Source organism: Equus quagga, chromosome 2, assembly GCF_021613505.1.
Source record: "Equus quagga isolate Etosha38 chromosome 2, UCLA_HA_Equagga_1.0, whole genome shotgun sequence".
In the NCBI taxonomy this organism is placed as follows: Eukaryota; Metazoa; Chordata; class Mammalia; order Perissodactyla; family Equidae; genus Equus; species Equus quagga.
In genome coordinates, this window is record NC_060268.1 from 51,866,282 (window position 1) to 51,880,825 (window position 14,544).

The 14,544-nt window shown below is 35.4% G+C and overlaps 1 protein-coding gene across 7 annotated transcripts in view; it reads left to right on the top strand.

The window, feature by feature from the left end:
- The window catches only part of TCF12 (transcription factor 12), a 346,407-nt gene that overhangs the window by 242,415 nt on the left and 89,448 nt on the right, over window positions 1-14,544 (top strand). The gene's annotated exons all lie outside the window — the stretch shown is intronic.

The following is a 14,544-nucleotide window of genomic DNA, read 5'->3' on the forward strand; positions in this document are numbered from 1 at the left end:
ACACACAAATATAGGCTTTAATGAGGTAGAAATTTATCTAATTTATTTCACCATTATTTGTGTCTTTAATTTATGACTAAATGGTGAGGTTTAGCAATTAAACATATTTTCTTTTCTTCTGCTCCCTCTGATTAAAATGATTTGCCTTCCCCGGTTCACCAGACTGTCTTTCTCTATCATCAAAGATTTTCATAACTCACCTCCATTTTAACTGGAAGCAAAGTAAGTTGTCTTCCTATCCTGTTCTAAAATCCTTATCATTTCTAAAAATGATCTTTACGTATTTCCTCATAAAAGAGAGTGTCCAATATGTTACATGAAGAACACAGAATTGCTCTGTGTAGCTTGACTATCCTATAATGTTAAACTTATTAACATTGGAAGTATTTTCATTTCAATCCTATATCTAACCAATTTTTTAGGCTTCCTATGGTCTCTGACTTGGAAACTTTGTTTCACTTCTTCCATATTCTTTAGCATATCGTGTTTCTACTAATAGCCATCTTCTCTGCTTTTTTCCCCATATCTTTAGACTGAGAATCCAGAACACTCAGATAACCTGCAGATTCCTGTCTGAATCAAGCCAAAAAGAACAGAAAGGAAAGGGAAAATATATTAAATTTGTTTTCTGCTGTGTGCATGGCTTTCATGAAGCCCATCCTAATTTCAGACAAGGGCATGTGAGCCAATTTTAACTGTCATACTAACAATATTATTTCATTTAATTCATATCCCATAATTGTGTCAGTCAGAGTCAGAAGACCTTGGTTCAAATTCCATCTCTTCAGGTTACTGACCTGTGGTCCTAATACAAGTCATTTAACCTTAAATTCTATCTCGCATTGATTTCCTCATTTGAGAGATAGAGTTAGCGATTTTTGCTTCTCTGAAGGTTAAACTCCATGTACTTGTGAAAGCATTTTACTAAATAAATGCACATTTAAAAAAAATTTTCAATTCATATAGCCCACAAACCAAAAGCTATTTTGAGTCCTCAATATTATTTTTAAGAGATCAAAGTTTGAGAGCCAGTCGTCTAATGTTAACACAACTTCGAAACTTGAGAAAAAAAAACTCTCGTAAGCTCTTTGAAACTACAGCTGCATCTAATAAATTATAGTTAATGCTTATATTAATGAGTTTTCACTTACCTTTTCTAATACTTCCTTGGCAAAGGTATTGCTATTTAATTAAAATCAATGGTAGGCTCTGTTTATATAATTCTCCAATTTTGCAAAGATGAATGTCAATAATTTTTACCAAGTATTAATATGTGTTTATACCAGAGTTAATTCTCATATCAAAAACATTCATTTTAAACCTAGATGCATAGCACTCTAATAACAATTGCTACCATTTACTGAGCGCTAACTGAGCCAGGCACTGAATTAAACATGATCACATTTAATCCTTTTAACACCCATTTTGTGGATTAGAAAATGTGTGTTCTTCAGAGATAAGTAATTTGCTCAAGGCCATACATCTAGCAAGTGGTAAACCTTCTAAACTCATGTTTAATGTTTTTAACTATGATGTAACTATACTGTAGCATAAGAATCCCTCAGATGCCTAGTCTGTTCCTAGTCTTTCTCCCTCCCATTTTAATTTGTTTCATTGAGGAGGGGGACTTCATATATATATATATATATATATAGTTTTGTTTTGTTTTGAGGGAGATTAGCCCTGAGCTAACATCTGCTGTCAGTCCTCTTTTTTTTTGCTGAGGAAGTCTGGCTCTGAGCTAACATCTGTGTCCATCTTCCTCCATTTTATGTGGGGTGCCCCCCACAACATGGCTTGATAAGCGGTGCATAGGTCCGCACCCAAGATCTGAACTGGCAAACCCCAGGCTGCTGAAGTGGAGCATGCAAACTTAACTGTTAGGCCACTGGGCCAGCCCCAGGAATTTGTATTTTTAACAAGTATCCAAGGTAATTCTAATTCACATGGACTGGAGATTATGCTTCGAGAAACCAAATTCCTCTGAACACACCAAATATAAACATATATGGAGTATAAAAAGAGAAGAAACTATAAGATCACTGTTTAACAAATGTTTATAACATGTTGGGGAGATCAGGCAGGCCTATGGAAAAGAGACCAAGGTTACTAGAATGTAGGAAATGTGAAATAACAGTACTGCTATATACAAGAAGATTTAAAGGTATTCAAGTGAAAGAAAGATTTGTTTTTGAAGAATTCACAGAAGCAATGTGTGAGCCCCAGAGAGAAAGCCCAAAATTCAGCACGGAAGAGAGATTATACTGCAAGAAGGAAAAATAGCATCAATGAAGACAGGAGGACTCTTAAAACAAGTAGAAGGATTCCTTACTGTGAAAGAACAGTGACTTTGCTTTTTATTCTTGTTACCTTTGACTATGCTGCAGTTGTAGGAGAAATTATGATGGATGGCACTAGCTGATTTGAGGCCTAGGTAGTAAACTGGAAATTCAAGAGTTAAAAAGATGTGTCACTCCCATTCAAAGAAAAACTGTATTCCAAACAATATTTATTATAATGAGTCAGAAAAGGAAAAAATACACTGAAATAACTAATTGGTTGCCGGTTTTGTCTTACCTATTCACAAGTGACATAAAACTCTTAACCACACAATGATAACAGAAAGAAATATAAACAGTACTACAAAATTATATCCAAAGTCTAGTTTGAAACCATTTTTCTTCAACAGAATCCCCCAACGAACATTAACTCTGCTATTAATGTACATAAAATGCTGCTGACATACTGCAAAATTCAGGCTAATTTAATAATGCCTGATAGGCCTTACTTCATGTTAAGATGATGTAATAATACGTTGCTAAATGATTCTCCTCATATTACCTTCACGGCAATCGCATAACTGATGAGCCATTGAAAGGAAACTGGTGTAGCAGTATTACTGGAAACATTGATAGATCATTCTGCAATTGAATTTTTTTTTATTGAGTCAACGCAGAGCATAGAAGCCAACATCTTTATTAACAGTAGGTATAATACTTTAAAAATGCAACCATGAAGTGAAAAATCCTTTTATGATAACAGTTTCTCATTGATACCTCTTAAACAAGTATTTATTCAAGTAATTTGTATAAATTTTTCTCAAAGTGTTCAAACCTAGGAGAGGCAGGGTCATGTCTTTTTCCAAAGAGATTTAAGTTTCATCAGAGTTCGGCTATTATACCCTTGAGAAAATGAAGTTAACTTTAAAAACTCAGTGAACAGTTATTTGGAAATTTACCCATACTATTTGCTTCTTTACCATCCTCTTTTTCCATTATAGCCATTCTCATTATATACTGAAGTTTAATAATGATAAAATGATAAAGAGTCAATACATCAAAAAGATACAACAGTGATATATGTGTATACACCTAATAACAGAGCTTCAAAATAAATGCAGCAAAACTTGATAGAAGTAAAGAGATAAATAAACAAATTTACAATTGTACTAAGATTTGAATACCTCTCTCTCAGCAGTTGACAGAAAAACTAGAGAAAAACTTAGTAAAGATATAGAACTAAGTGAACTATCAATTACCTTGACCTAATTGGTATTTATAAAACTCTATTCCCAACAACTGAAAAATATAAATTCCTTTCAAGTACACATTACCTTCAACAGGATTGAACCATATGCTGATCCATAAAACTAGTGTCAATAAACTGAAAAGGTTTGAAATCACGCAGAGTGTATTCTCTGACTACAAAAGAATTAAAAGTCAGTGAGATACCTAGAAAAACACCAAATATTTGGAAATTAAACAACCCATATCTAACTAGCCCATGGTGTTTTAAAAAGAAATCACAAGGGAATTTTAGAAAGTATTTCTAACTGAATTATAATGAAATGTGATATAATAAAATTTGTTGATGCAGCCGAAACAGTGCCTAGAAGAAAAGATAGAACTTTAAATGCTTGTATTTGAAAAGATCTATAGTGCGTGACCTGAAGTTCTGCCCTAAGAAGCTAGAAAAAGTAGCACAAAATAAGTAGAAAGGAGGAAATAATACAAATGAGAGCCAAATCAATGTAATATTCTATAAATAAGAGAAAAAACCTAAGCTAAAATCTGTATTTGAAAAGACCCATAAAATTGATAACTCCTAGCTAGACCAATTAAGACAAAGGGAGACAGAGAATGAGGGGAAAGAACACAAATTACCAAAATCTGGAATAGAAGAGAAGTTATCACTGTAAATACATTAAAAAGATAAGGAAATATTGTAAAAGACTTAATTCAGTAAATGTGACAGGCTGGGTGAAATAAACAAATTTCTTGAAAAAATACCAAAAGGAGACAAGATAAAACAGAAAGTCTGAATAGTCCTATATCTATTAATGAAAGTAAATTCATCTCAAAAACTTTCCCACAAAAAAAACTTGAGGGTCATGGGGTTTCATTGGTGAATTCTTTCACATGCTTAGGGAAAAAATAACACCAATCTTATACAAGCTGTTTTAGAAAATAGAGGAGGTGGGGTCGCTTTGCAGCTCATTTTATGAGGTGAGCAATACCCTAATACTCAAACCACACATGTGGTTTGTACCAGAAATGAAAGTTTGGCTTAATGTTTGAAAATCAATAAATTTAAATGCAACACATTAACAGAATTAAGGAGAAAAAAATATAGTCAGTTCCATAAATATAGAAAAGGTATTTGACAAAATCAAATACTCTTAATATGACCTCTCAACCAATTAATCATAGAAAGCATCTTCCTCAGTTTGATAAAAGACATGCATAAAGGATCTATAGTTAACGGCATACTTAATTGTGAAAGACGAAATGGTTTCCCCTAATATTAGAAACAAGGTAAGAATTTCCACTCATCACTTGAATTTTATGTCATGGCCAGTGTAATAAGGCAAGAAAAAATAAAGACATAAAAATTGGAAAGGAATCAATTAAGCTGAATTGGCAGAAGACATGTTTGTGTACATGGGAAATCCTAAGGAATCATCAACTTCTAGAACTAATCAAAACTTCTAGAACTAATAAGTACTTTTAGCTATGTCACAGGATACAAAGCCAACCTAAAAACTCCATTGTATTTCAGTACACTGGCAATGAACAATTAGAAAATGAAATTAATAAAACAGTACTATTTTTTTCATTTTTTATTGCAGTAACATTGGATTATAACATTATATAGCTTTCAGATGTACATTGTGATATATTTCGAATTCTGTGTCGATTACATCATGTTCACCACTCAAAAACTAATTATAATCCATCACCACACACATGTGCCTAATCCCCCCTTTTGCCCTCCCCCATCCCGCCTTCCCCTATGGTAACCACCAGTCTCTGTTGCTGTGTGTAAAACAGTACTATTTATAGTCACATCAAAATGCATAAAATATTGAGGGATAAATTTAACAAAAGATTGTGAGACTTCAACAATGAAAACTGTAAAATATTGCTGAGAGAAATCAAAGATATAAATAGAGATATACGCGATGTTCATGAATTGGAAGACTCAGTATCATTTAGATGTTAGTTCCACTGGGCTATAGATTTATTGCAGTCTCAACCAGAATTCCAGCAGGCTCTTTATAGACATTGAGAAGATTATTTAAAAGCTCATTTGAAAAGGTGCAGAATTCAAAAGAGCCAAAACAATCTTGAAAAAGAAGAAAGGAGGAAGAACTTATTTTACCTGACCTCAAGACTTGACATAAAGCAATACTAATCAAGATAGTTTGGTATTCATATAAAGATTTAACAAATATATCATGGGGCAGAATAGAGTCCAGAAATGGACCCATACCAGTAAAGCAAATGATGTTCGATAAGAGCACCCCAGCAATTCAGTAACATATGGTGCTGGAACAACTGTCTATCAATATGAAAACAAAAGGAACTTCAGCTCTTACCCTTACATCAAACACAAACATAAATTTGAGATAGATCATGGATTTAAAGATGAAAGCTAAAATAATAAAGCTGCTAGGGGGAAAAAATTAGATGAATATCTTTGCCGCTTTAGGAAGAACAAAAATTTCTTGTGGAAGATATAGAAAGCATAAAACATGAAAGAAAATTGATTCATTGAACTTAATCAGGATTAAAAACACCATCAAGAAAATGAAGAGAGAAGCCATAGACCAGGGGAAGGTATTGGCAACACATATATCTGACAAGGGACTCATACATAGAATATATAATGATTCCTGACAACTCAGTAATAAAAAAAACCAAGCATCCCAATTTTTTAAAAATGGGCAGAACACTTGAGCAGACATTTCACAAAAGAAGATACATAAATGGGCAGTCAGCATATTAAAACATGCTCCACATTATTAGCTATCAGGCACATGAGAATTGAAAAAACAGTGACATACCAGTATACCTACCAGAATAGCTGAAATTGAAAAGATGATACATTGCTAGTGGGACTGTGAAATAGTACAATGACTTTAAAAAAGTGTTTGGCAGTTTCTTATGAAGTTAAGGACTCAACGCTTTTACTCCCATGTATGTATCCAAGAGAAGTGAAAACATTATTCACAAAAAGCTTTCATCAAAAATGTTCATAACAGCTTTATTCATTATAGCCTAAAACTGGAAATAACTCTGATGCTCATCAACAAGAGAGGATAAATGACCTGTGTTATATTCATATATTGAATACTATTCAACAATAAAATGGAATGATCTAATGATCTCAATAATGTTATGCTGAGCACAAGAGGCCAAATCTCAAAAATACTGTGTGACTCCATTTATATGAACGTCTGTAATAGGTAAAACTATCCTGTTGATAAAATCAACAATGATAAAAATCAAATCAATGGTTGCCAGTAGGAAGAGGGTTTCTCCTGTGAAGGGGCCCCATTTCTGAGGTGATGGAAATGATTTGTCTTGATAAGCATTCATCAAAACTGATTGAGTAGTACACTTAAGATCTGAACATTTTATTGTCTGTGAAGAACAGCTTAGTTTAAAAAAAATGAAATGCCATTTACAGTAGCATCTAAGAAACTTAAAATACTTATGAATAAATTTTAACAAAAGACGTACAAGATCTCAGCACTAAAAACTGTTAAACTACTAAAAGTTACTTAGAGAAATTTAAATAAAAGACCTCAGCAAATGCAGAGATGTACCATGTTTATGAATAGGAAGACAATATTCCTAAAATGTTAGCTCTTTCCAAATAGATCAGTAGATTAAATGCAATCCCAGTTATAACCCCCCAAGGATTTTTCTTGTGTGTGTAGGAATTTACAAGCTGATTTTAAAATTTCTTTGGAAATACGAAGAACCTAGAATACCCAAAGCAGTCTTGAAAAGTGAAGAGCAAAGTAGGAGAATTTATGCTGCCGGACTCTCCTACTTAGTTTAAAGCTATAGTAATTAAGCAGCACAGTACTGACGTAATTGAGAAATATGATGTTGGAACAGAATAGAGCCCAACAGGACACCCACACTTAGGTTGTCCATTTGATTTTCAACAGCATTTGCCAAAGTGGTCCAATGGAGACAGGAAAGATTTTTTAATAAAAGATACAGTAATGAATGGATATTCATATGGACAAATATGAGTCAGTCCTCTCACACTAAAAACAAAAATTATTCAAGCTCAATCCTAGGGGCAAGCCCCGTGGCAGAGTGGTTCAGTCTGCGTACTCCACTTCAGTGGCCCAGGGTTTCACCAGTTTGGATCCTGGGTGTGGACATGGCACCATTCATCAGACCATGCTGAGGCAGCGCCCCACATAGCACAACCAGAAGGACCTACAACTAGAGCATACAACTATGTACTGGGGAGGCTTTGGGGAGAAAAAGCAAAAAAAAGAAAAAGAAGATTGGCAACAGATGTTGGCTCAGGTGACAATCTTTAAAAAAAAAAAGATGGATCCTAGACCGAAATGTAAATGTTAAAACTGCAAAGCTTTGGGCTGGCCCCATGGCCTAGTGGTTAAGTTCAGCACACTCTACTTTGGAGCCTGGGTTCGACTCCTGGGCACAGACCTACACCACGCTTTGGCAGCCAAACTGTGGCGGTACCCACTACAAATAGAGGAAGATTGGCATGGATTTACCTTAGGGCCAATCTTCCTCAGCAAAAAAACAAAAACAAAAAAAACTCCAAAGCTTTAAGAAGAAAACATAGGAAAATACCTCCTTAATTTGGGAGTAAACAAAGCTTTCTTACACAGAACACAGAAAGAAAAAAAACCACAAAATTAAAAAAATGATAAATTAGACTTTATCAAAACTAAATCCTCCTGTTTGTCAAAAGGCATAGGCTAAAAAAAAAAATGAATAGACAAACCACAACCTGGGAGTCAGTATTTGCAAAACATCTATCTGACAAATGACTGATGTCTAGGATATAGAAAGAACTCCTGCAACTCTATAATAACATTACCCAAGGCTTCTATGGTTTTTCTCTTCAGGAGGTTGAAGTGTAGTGGATGAACAAATTTCCAATCCCTTCTAGACTTGTAAGTCTATGGTAATTTCAAGAACCGGATCATTTCTAGTTGGTAACATGATTATAAGCTGCTCCATAAAAGATACCTGTGGTGTAGCTACTTCTCTTTGTTTTTCTTTCTTTCTCTTCCTGCGGCCTTCCCTGATAAAGCTTCTGTTCTAAGGACAACAATTTTCCTTAGCCAGTGAGATCTGACAGTGTTAGAGTTTGAATTGTGTTACTTGATGGGGTGATTTCTGACAGTATATTTAGAGAAAACCCTAAAGGATGAGACCAATGGAATAGTTATCCAGCCTCAGATATCATAATATAAGAAAGTCTTACTGCTATAGGGGAGGAAAGTTTTCCTCAACCTTTTTAGGGTTCCTGGCTGGGTCTGTAAAGCAAACTGACAAATTAACAGGATTAAGTTAACAGATTAACAGGAGAAAAGAATACAATTTTATTTAATAGAAGTTTTACATGACATGGGAGCCTTCATAAGGAAACAAAGACCAAAAGAAACCTGTATACTTTTATGCTAGGTTGGTTGAAGTGCAGACAGTCATGGAGGAATACGACAGCTTAAGGATTATGAGGTAATTGTAGTAAACTGGGGGGAACTCAGTAAGGCCTGTTCGTTAGGATTCTTCTTGGCATCCCTTTGTCTTTGGAGATAAGGATGCTCCTTTCCTCCAGGTACAGGGAGGGCATCTCTCACATGAGGATGTTATGGCCTGTCTCAGGAAAGAAGGGGGGTGGAGTGCGATGGGAGGGGTGGGGGTGGGGCGGTGGCAGGTCAGAGTGACCTTCCTGCTTCTGCCCATTTCTCAAACTCCTTAGCCTAAAATATTCAATATGCCAACGTAGTGGTGTATCCTGACTAAATACACAGATTTTTATCCTACAACGTAATGTATTAATTGTATTTTAACATTTTACTGGCCAGATTTTTGCAATTTTTCTGTTCTTCATTTTTAATAAGAATCCGTTATTCCCTAACGCCTTTGTGCCCTTAATAATTACAGCATTCCCAATTTGCAAAAATTTGTTGCAACTTTCGTTTTAAGCAGATCAAATGCACTAACAATTTAAATGCTTTATTTTTTTCTTCCTTGCTTCTTTTTTACTGGGTGAAAAATGTCAAGGAAACAACTTCACACATTACAGACTTGCTTAAAAGATAAAGAATTGCATCAACAAGTATTTGCTTGTTTTACCATATGTAAGTAACTGGGCCAGGCAACAGAGTAAAGGAATTAGTATCAGTCCTCAAGAAACTTACATTCTGGTTGGCGGAGACCAGCTATGTACACACGGAAAGCTAACTAAAATAATAAGATGATCCATAGTAAATCTCGAATAAGTAGCACAGATGTAAATTAGAACTCAGAAGAGAGAAATGAATGTGATTTTGATACAGAGAAGATTTTGCAAAGGAAGTATAGAACCCTAAAGTCTTAGAGGATGGGTAAAAATTTGAGAGAGTCGAGAGGAGGACATGTTGGGGAAAGAGAACATATGACTAATGAAATAGAGGCAGTAACATCCAACACTTTATAGCTGTTTCCTTAATTTTCTCCCACCAAAACTATAGGCTTTGTGAGGGCAGGGTCAGTGGCTTCTTGTTCATTGTATTTCCAACATATAGCTCTGTGCCTGACAAATAGAAAATATCAATGAATACCTTTTGAATGAATGAATTTTGAGTGAAAAAATAAGTGAATGTGTGTTCTAGGAATAGTAGCATTTTAGTTTGGCTTGAATGAAATATTTATTTAGGGGAACAATGTGAGATGTTTGCATTCTAAGGATGAGGCTTGAATGCCTAACCAAAAAGTGTGTACTTTATCATGTAAGGATTTAGGATTGGACACATGGCATGATGAAAAATACAAGTGTTTCTTAGGAAAGTTAAGCTCTGGTTCAGGATATACAAGAGAATTTATAAACAGATGTCAGGGAGGAAAAATTTCTCCTCTACCCCTTCTAAATTCTTCTGACTGGTCTAAGAATTAAATTGACATCAGATAGATTAACAGGAGAAAATCAAATTTAATTATGTATCTATGGGAACCCCAAAGATAGGAGATTCCCCAACAGTCAGGCAGTTGAAGTTTTTATGCCATCCTGAGCTTAGGAGAAGGGAGTAGGGTTCTAGGAGGAAAAGAGCTTAGAGGAAGACGGGAAAAGCAAATGTTTGGTAAACAGTTGTTTGCCGTGCAATGCAGAGACAATGGGACACAGAGAGGACTGATCAAACAGGCCTTGCTAAGTTTCCCCCAATCTACCACACGTAGGTCATACTCTTTGTAGATATCTCTAATGATAGCTCTTCTTCCTAGAACAAGTCCTTGATCTAAGTTTTTGGGGGCACAAGAGAGAGGTAAAAAGCAAAACTTCCTGAGTCTTTCTTGTCTTAAAAATAATCAGCTTAAAATAATTCTTTTGCCAAAGAGAAACATTTTAGGGTGGGAAATTTTGCTCCCCTACACTGGAGTCAAGGAAACTATTTGAGCTAATATTGCTCTGGGTCACATATGAAAAAAAGTAGGCTAGGAGGTAGTTTAGACAGATTCTTAGTTATCATATAACCATAGCACATTGCAGGGGTTAATAGCTAATTTTAAAAAAATAAGTAAAATCATGACTCTCCTACAGATATAACAATGGACATGTATATAGATTTTATCTCATCAGTAAAGAAATTTCTAAGGTTTCAGAACAAGTTCAAAAGAGTGTCCAAAAACAGACACATTCATAGATCAAAATTATGGAATTTAATGTTCAAATGGAGGCAAAAAATTTTCCCCCCTTTGGAGGAGGGTGGTAGAGGTATTGAGGGTCAGGGAGGGTTGTTTATCCCTTCACTGGACAGAACTTTTTTGCAGGTCTATAGATAAGAATTATTTTACATTGCTATCAGTTATCTACAACTCATAGAGTTGTAAAATAGCTCCCATGCAATGAGAATTAAATAACCTGGAAAGATGCTCTCTAGATCAGGGGTCAGCAAAGTGTGACTGCCAGCCAAATATTTTCACCCCATTCTATTTCTGTGAAAAGTTGTATTAGAACATAGCCATGCCCACTCATTTACATGTTGGCTATGGCTCCTGACTTGCTTTTAGGATAGAGTTGAGTAGTTATAACATAGACAGTATCAGTATGGCCCACAAAGCTTGAATATTTTCTGTCTGGCCCTTCACAGAATACTAGATAATGCAAAAACTTTCCATTGAAGCATGATTTTTTCCTACTCAGGTATGTATTTCTGACAAATTAAGAGAATTAGAGGCTTTCATATGTAGCCAGTCCGTATTATACTGGCCTGCTGTTTTCCCAAGAGGATTAATTAAAGCTAATTGTTTTAAAGACCAGTTTGGATATTTCTTTATATAACAACAAATCTAATAGTAAAGACCTTAGCCTTAGGTTGAATTATTAGAAACATCATATTTAGAACAAGGAAGTTGATATTGTATACCATTCTGAACAAATGCATCTCAAAACAGGCATAAGTTAACTAAAACTCATTCAGAGAAGAATTTGCAAATAGTAAAGTAACTTGCAACTCTTGCATTGGAAAAATGATTAAAGGACTAAGGGCTATTTACTTTTAAGAACGGAAGACTCTAGCAACATGAGAAGCGTCTTCAAATATCTGAAGCATAATTTGGTTTGTTTTTTTAAGGTTAAAACTTTGGACAATGGATAGGAATTAACAATCCTGATTATAACTTAATGTAAAAAGGAATGCTCTTATAGTACAGAGGATGGAATATTCAACCTTAATAGGTAGTGACTTCCTTCTCACTGGATGTGTTCAAACAGAGGCTAGACATTCACTTTACTGGGGTTTTTATAATAGAGGGATTAGAGCATTTGTTGTTGATTGAAATAAAAGGCCATAAAGTATTCTTCCAATTCCGTGAGCTCTCTAGTGGCAAGGCTTTCCAAGAGGTGTTGATAATCCATCTGAAGTTGGAGACCAGAAATTACTATTGACATTAACCTGTATGCTTTTATATGTGTTTTAATTTTTATTCCAATAGTACTCAGCAGACTAAATGTAGAAGCTTAGACAGCAAATGATTGAATTGATACAGTGATCAGGTTTGCAAGTCAATTGAATAAATTAGTGATAATACATAATAGCTAACATATATCAGACACTTACTAGTTCCGGGCATTGTGCCAATTACCTTACAGACATTTCACTTGGTCCGTGGAATACTCTACAAAAAAAATGTTATTGTTGTTGCTGCTGCCGCTGCTATTGCTGGTATTATTATTCCTCCTATTTGACAGCTGAAGAACCTGAAGCCTCAGGGGTTATATACTTCATGCAAGGTTTCATAGCTGATAAGCGGCAGAACAATAGGTGGATTGGGAATGAGATAATAGTTAAGGTAGTGGACTATGTGGTCTAATTTTCAAAGGAGGGAAATGAGCCATGATTAAACTTTGGAATGGGGAAAAAAAAGGTCAAGATATTGGATGTCATGAGGCAAAAGAACAAGTGCAATAAGTAATAAGGGAGCGATGGTGCTGTAAATCTATGTGAGAGTTGAATATTGGACTTAAAAATTTCAGAAGTTGAGTGGTTCCTAGTACTAACAACATCTTTTTTTTTTTTTTTAAAGATTTTATTTTTTTTCTTTTCCTCCCCAAAGCCCCCCGGTACATAGTTGTATATTCTTCGTTGTGGGTCCTTCTAGTTGTGGCGTATGGGACGCTGCCTCAGCGTGGTTTGATGAGCAGTGCCACATCCGTGCCCAGGATTCGAACCAACGAAACACTGGGCCGCCTGCAGCGGAGCACGCGAACTTAACCACTCAGCCACGGGGCCAGCCCCTAACAACATCCTTTTGAGAGTGGGTTATTCTATAGTGATTGGAGAGTTGTTGGAGTCAAGAACGTCAAGAAGACAAAAAACTGGCAGGTTGGATCAATGTTGAAGCTGTCCAAGAGATGATTCACTCATGAAGTAGCATGTGGAAATGGCCATGCACAGTGGGTAGCACACAGTAGGCATTCAGAAACTGTTTGAATCTGAATCCTGTGATTTAGGAAAGAGTACATTAGTAAGGGTAATAAACCATCACCTGCATGCAGAGTGAGCCTGAGCTTTGTAAGTTGTTTGGAACATAGATAAAATAAATCACTTTGTGGGAAGAAAGTCTCACCCTGAAATATTAGGCAGTAGACAATTTTAATTTCCTGCTTCTATTAAAAGGTTAGAGAGAGTTAGATCTTGTGCCAAGGTTACTTGTCAGAGAAAAAACTTCGTTGTTTCTGTTCTCTCCATAAAATTTGTTAATTATACTTTTGGCGGTACTCAGTGCTTTTGGGGACATTGTTTCAAAAAGTCAGTTTATTCTTTTGCAAACTTATTTCAGGAGAAAAGAACATGTTAAATAATGGCTAGAGATTAGACACCGTCTCAGAAAAACAAAATGAAAAGAGAGATGACCTCAGACAGGGTGTTACATGATAATAGGGATTGTTGTCAGTTTGGGGGGGCTGTAACAAGAACTGAGAAATGGCAGAATGGGTGAAACGGGAGCAGCAGGATGTTGACAGTTGTTGAGGCTGGGTGGAAGGTACATGAGGTTCATGTGCTGGTTTTTTCCTACTTTTGTTTATATTTGAAAATTCTCAAAATAGAAAGTTTAATTTTTTAAAGATGTCTAGTAAACAATGTTTCAGTTCAAAAAGTATCACATACTTATCTATATGCTTAGTACTATGTTTAGTTTTGTGTTTAATTGTATTCTTGAAAATGCGAGGGATTGGGAGAAGGGGGATACTAGTTTACTAGATGTGAAAGTTAGCATTAAAGGGAAAGGGAGTGGCTTCAAAGTATCAGAACTCTGCTGAAAATTTTAAGAGGTAATACTTTCCACAAAAGCAAAGGAGAAATGACATTTGTTTATCTCCTGTTCTTTTAATGTTGGTTAGCCCCTCACATAGCTGGCTCCTTTGCATTCACAAAAGAAAAGGCTCAAAGACATACTGGTAGCTTTTCAGGAAGACTTTCAGAGGGCCCTATCTGACAAGGAATTTCTAAATTCAGACATTCAGAAAAAGTCTTCACTTATGAGAACATGCATAGAG